Raw genomic sequence first — 6,442 nt, 5'->3', positions numbered from 1 at the left:
CAGTGTTCCTCCATGCTTTCCATTTTTAAATTACATATTTTCCCAGGCAGACCCTATGTTCTTGACTGGATTTGATTCATGTAGGTATTTGATAATGCATACTGACAGTGACAGCAGCTAGATAGTAAATAGCATCCCTCTATCTGAACATTACTCACATCAACAAAAACTGGACTCAAAGTGGCTACAACATAAAAGCTAGAATTATGTGTGTATTGGACCCAAAGGCCTGGAAATGATCAAATAAATGTTAAATACTTTTCCAGACCTGCATAGGAACCCTGCCTGCCACAACAAATTGTCACTACAGGCTGCATATCAAAATTGTTGTCTTCCCCCCATACAAGGAGCAAAATTATGTGTAGTAGCATGGAGACACAAGAGTAGAGTGGTTGCAGCACATCTCTCCAAATCTGCGGGTATCTGCTGCAGTCTGCAGGTTTGGGTCCGTGATAGACAGCTAGCAGTTGTCCTGTTCCCCATCCCACCGTCACAGTTAGTCACCGCCAGAGGCAATGTTCTCTCTTCTTGGAATCTCTAATAATAGAAAACGTAGTAGTTACTGTATGTTACATGTGTGGCCAACGTTGCTAACCTAGCTTCTGAAATGTTTACGGCTAGAATTCATTAGATCGATAATGCTACCGTAGCCTAATCTAGCTAATGTCAATGTTACCTCCACCTCGCTAGCTATAGCAACATACTGTTCTAGCTACAGCCTACAAGGAAAATTCATTCATTTATCAAATGTCTTTATCTTACCAAACACAATTACGCTAGTTTCTGAGATAAGATATAGTGTGGCATATACCTGTGAATAACATGTAATGTTAAATGCTCAAAATTGTGGGTTTATTCTTACCTGGAAATCACACATCGATCCGTAGGCGAGCGTTGTTTACATTTCGGCCAAGCAGATCCTGGATCAGATCGGGGTCCTTAGCCGTGCGCGTGCGTCTTGCGATTGGTTGAGGCATTAAATACTATGCTCTGAATGGTTCATAAACTACAGCTACCCCGCGATTTGCCTGAGTAGAGTGACGATTAAAATATACATTTATCAAAAAACCTCGATCAAACCAGAGCTGCCAACAAACAGTTTTAGACTTCATAGAATTATTTGACATCATACATAAAATATTGTGTAACCTTTCGATGAGGATCAATCAACAACACGAAAAACGGTCTTGGCCCAGCGCCTAAAATGGCATTTTATTTTTGTAGGCTACTTTTAAACTTTACAAACTATCAAAAACAGCTTGAATCCCTTGTTTATTGAATAAAAAATAAAAAAAACTCAGCTCTGGGTAGTCTGCTGAAGCAGGAAGTGACGTTCGACCCGCGAAAATGTGAAAATCGTACCGGAAATAGAAGGACAGAAGAAGAAGAACGTTGATTAGTAGCGTCAACCGACATCTAATATCTGATACCTGTCGTTATTAAAAGACCACAATGGGGAAAGAGGTGAGTCCTGACCTATACACAATTACTAACGTTACTGATACATGCAGAAAATTCAGCAGCCGCTCACTTGTTTGTTAAGCAACGGACTTAATACGGATATACGGATATAGGGTGAGGTGATGCGTCAGGACTCACGAGGGACGCACGCGTAAGGGGAGTTTAAAAGAGGACACCATACCCAGACCTGAGTTTTATGTGTGTGTAGTCATGCTTCTTATATAGTATGTCGGGGGGGACTAAATATAGATAAATTGATTTATTCTATTATGCAAACCCAATGAGTCCTAGTTTTTAGCTCTTTTTGCAACTGCTGCGCCTGTTGCTTAATGCACTTTTTATACTCTTTTTTGTTTTGTTTTGTTGTGATGCTTTTAAATGTCCATTTTATTCTCTTCTTTTATTCTTTTATTTTCCTGTCAACCATTATATGTGAAGCACTTTGAATTGCCTCTGTGTATGAAATGTGCTATACAAATAAACTTGACTTGACTTTACGTTAGCCCGCTAGCTAACGTTAGCTAAAGGGCTAACGTTAGCTAGCAGAGCTAATGATCGCATTTGTTTCTGGTCTGAGATTTTAATTGTAGTAGCTAACAACGTTACACCCATAGGTTAAAGATACTATATTCCTCAGGTTTTGAAAGAGACTTGTTAATGTTTGAGTTGAGTCGGGTTGTCTGTTTCATACCCGTTTCCCTCTCAACAGATCACCACATCCGGCTGGCCAGTCATGACAAGCTGAAGTGGGCCCTGGCCAGCAACTCAGCCCAAAATATAGTATAGATGGTAAAAACCATCTATACTTTTATTTCCTGTAACATTACCAACCAAAACAAAAAAAAATGAGTGTTTTTTTTTAACCTTTTTTAGCCGTATTTAAAGGAATATCTCATTTTGAATCAACATTAGGATTATACTGTTGTGATGTCATTATTCAGTATCTTCTCCTTTTCCTATAACTTTCATGTCACCACCTGCTCTCCTGTCAGCATTCTAACTTACAAACACAAACTGTAGGTTTAGCCATCATGTTCTTTCATAAACAGCCTGATTGGAAAGAAAACATTGCCACTGAGATGTCACAACAAGCACTTTTATTATTATTATTTAGTATTTATTATTGCTGTTATTATTACAGTGCACACACACATGGTTATTCAATTACTGCACAAATCAATCAAGCAGTATTCAAGTCTGTTCGTACCTGAAATGTCTTCTTCCTGACTTTTGCCGTGGCAAAGCGTTTGACTAGAGTGGTGAAGTCCAATGTTCTAACAATGTCACTTTCCAATGACCTAATTTTTTTTTTTTTTTTTTGGGCCCCTTGATGTCCCGGGCCCCGGGGCTTCAGCCCCGGTAAGCCCGTTGGTAAAATCGGCCCTGCCCAGCGGTGTCCCGTTCCCCGGCCAAGCGACCTTTAGACGAAAACACTCCAGTCGAGGTCAAGAGACTATGCAGTGTGATGGGAACAGAAGTGGGCGGGGGCTATATAAGGTGAATAGGACGAATCAGCGCGACATCATGACCACCTGGAAATGCGGAACTGCCGCAGCAGTTAACTAGTATGAGTTGTGCCAAACAAACGTTAATATCTCAAAAACTATAGATCACATTGCTTATATTTTGACATTCTGAGGGAGCAGAAGTAGCTCAAGAGTATATATATATATATAATAAAGACCACAGATTCAGTGGTGTAGTCTACCTTTTTTCAGAGGGTATACTGTGACTCTGAGGGGGGGGGCGTGGTTTCGGCCGGAAGTGGGCGGAGATTTGACCCATTTTTTGTTGTCTCTCCCCAAATTTACAGAACAGATTCAGCTATCAGCTTCATCTTGCTTCTTCGGTTGCTATTCTGTCTCCTGAAAATTTGTTTGCCGACGGGGAGAAAGCCCCACGTGATAGCCACCGGTCTCTCTCTCTCTCTCTCTCTCTCTCTCTCTCTCTCTCTCTCTCTCTCTCTCTCTCTCTCTCTCTCTCTCTCTGCTCAACGCTGTAACACCATTTTATTTTGAAATTGAGTTGACTTTGCCATTTCCCACGGATATTGTCGCGTTTTTCTTTCCTGGCTTGACAGAAAAAGTCTGCCTTCACGCGTCTAGTCGGCTTGAAAATAGAACTCACGTAAAAATCGGCGCAGCTCAGGCGAGGCGTGGGTACATGGAAGGTTCACGTTGAGGCGCCCTGTGTACACAGCCTCATTGACTAAAAAGGACGCCTATTTAAAAGCATGGGTAAAGGCAAGGCTTGGGTGCTGTGTGTGAACGTAGGGTAACACAGAGCGCACAGGGTGAATTTTATGAATGGAAATTGAAAACGATACGTATCATAGCGCATTTCCCAGTGCGCATACGCAAATCTGAGTCATTTCGCAGTGTGTATACTGCGTATACCTGCGTAGCACGTAGACAACACCACTGCACAGATTTGCCTGAACTTATTGGGAGGCTGCACTCGAGTTGATTTGAGTTAAGTTAATGCCAGTGTTTTGCATTCCCTGTTCTTTTCTTTCTCTCTCTGTGCTCTGGGTGCTGGCAGATGTGCTATGCCTGATGGCCCTGCAGAAGGCTTTCTTGAAGGTTGGTGTTCTTGCTGTGAAGAAGATGAATATCTGAAAACCCTGGAGAAAGCGTGAAGAAATTGGTTAGACTCACTCTTATTTTCTTATTGCTCTAGTTGATTCTTGGCTCAGGATATCAAACAATGACATAAATAATATGACAGATTATTTTTGTGGGAAGTAGCAGAGTGACATCCTAGTTCGAGAGAGAGCAGCTCATTCTCGGTCAATCTCTTTCAGATTCACTTCGGTTTCAGACCGTTTGTCTCGACTGACTCCAGACCAGTCCGATTCAATCACTTCTCATTCACTAAGAGGCCATTTACACCTGGCGTTAACATGCGTTTTCTGCCATCAGATTGCAATCAGATTGTGCTTGACCACATTAACCTGATTCCATTTACACCTGGCGTCAACATGCGTTTTCTGCCATCAGATTGCAATCTGATGGCAGAAATGGGTGTCCTCTCAATCCGCATAAAGTTGCTGTATCCAGATTGAGAGGATACATTGCATTTACTCTTGTGTTCAATCTGTACACAATGCATCCCTGACCACCTCCAGGGGTGGTTTGGCCGATCAGATTGCAATCCTTCTTCAATGCGTTTTGGGGGTGTTTACACCTGGCATTTCAAGTGATAAAACACAATCTGATTGCAATCTGATCACAGAAAACACATGTTAGCGCCAGGTGTAAATGGCCTCTAACACATCCCCGTTCGAAAGAGGAACGGTTCATTTGATCTCGTTCGAGAGGAGTGGACGTGTGTGAGTGGGAAAAGTAACGCATAAGCACTCGGATGTTCGACACTACAGTTCGGTACGTATTGAACATTAAAAAGAGTCGTTCAAAAAGATTTGTTCGTTCTTTTTTGCCCATCACTAGTTGGAGGTTGTTACTGAGCAGCTCCCAGTAAATGCTTGTGAAACTGTTGCTACCAGTATTCTGATCATAAAATAATGATTTGATAGAGCTTTGCCAAAACGTCAGTGAAATCCTTTAATGTTAAAAAAATATATTATGCTTCACTTCCACAATATTGCCTGATATTGTCTGTTATCTCTTTTTTGTTTGTTTGTTTACTGAAATCACCACCCGATTTCACAACATACAATTAAAAATGATATGTTTTTGTTTAATTGGGACATTCAGAACAGAATTGGACAAAAAATGAATAAAACCCAAACAAATAGTATAAAATAGATACATGGCTAAACATTTCTTAAGGCAATTGGTTCCAAACTTGAGGTACTTTGACAGCGAAAGCATGGCCACGGCTTGTGATAAATCTAGACTTTGGAACCGTCAAAAGCATCTTTTCGGGCCGATCTAATGTTGTGCATTTATGCCAGTTAACCCCCTAGACACAGAAGAAATATGAGCCTGTATATGAATATTGTTATAACTGGGTGCTGGTATGTAACTGGTCTGGAGCCAGGCCATTCAGTGCTTTATAAGTAATCAATAAAATCTTAAAATCAATTCTAAAACTAACCAGAAGCCAGTGCGAGGTACTGTAACTAACCTTTCTTGTATTCTTGTAACATACCTGTGTGGTGGTACAGATGCAGAAGACAATGCTTAAGATGAGATGGGCCACTCCCTGCTCGTGGCTGCTGGTACTGAGCACCATGTAGCCCAATATCCAGGAAAGGCCCAGTAACACAGCCACTGAGAAACTAGTGAGGAACTTCTTCTCCAAAGACGTCCGCTTTGTACTGCACAACAGAAAGAGGAGGTGATTGGACGTCATTCTCTGGAGTAAAACAGAGAATGATCCTCAAATGGATCACCAACACAGACCACGTCACCAAAAAAAAGCCCACCAACGACTATTTCCTCAGACAGCTCAAAAATTTCAAAGTAAAACAAAACCTCCTCCTTGAGTTCTACACAGCCATCATTCAGAGCATACTCCCCTCCCCTCATCATTACAGTTTGGTACGGCAGCATGGAAAACAAAAAACTACAGCGAATAGGCAAAAAACAACAACTAAGATCATTGGCACCCCCCTCCCATCAGTTGAAACACCATCTTAAACGCACCACCAAAAGGGCAAATACAATTATCTCTGACCCCTCTCACCGGCCTGCTCATCACCTGTTTCAACTGTTGTCCTGTGGGCGGCGCTATCAATCCATGTCCACCAAAACATCCTGTTACAAAAACAGTTTTTTCCCAAACTGCTATAAGGACTCTCAACACTTGACTCATTGCACTAAACCCTGCCAGATGTACTGCACTGTAGAGCTGTAAATATAGTCTGTGATCATTGTCTTGTTGTTCTGTGTGTACAGTGTCTATTGTGCTAGTCATGTGTAATCTAATCTGTCTGATGTTATTTGACACTGCTGTATTGAGCTTTTTTCCCCATGTACCGAAAACAAATTCCACAACCTCGGTCGTGTGGTCATTA

This window comes from Poromitra crassiceps (genome assembly GCF_964638095.1).
Source record: "Poromitra crassiceps genome assembly, chromosome: 8".
In the NCBI taxonomy this organism is placed as follows: domain Eukaryota; kingdom Metazoa; phylum Chordata; class Actinopteri; order Beryciformes; family Melamphaidae; genus Poromitra; species Poromitra crassiceps.
This window is presented reverse-complemented; position numbering follows the sequence as displayed.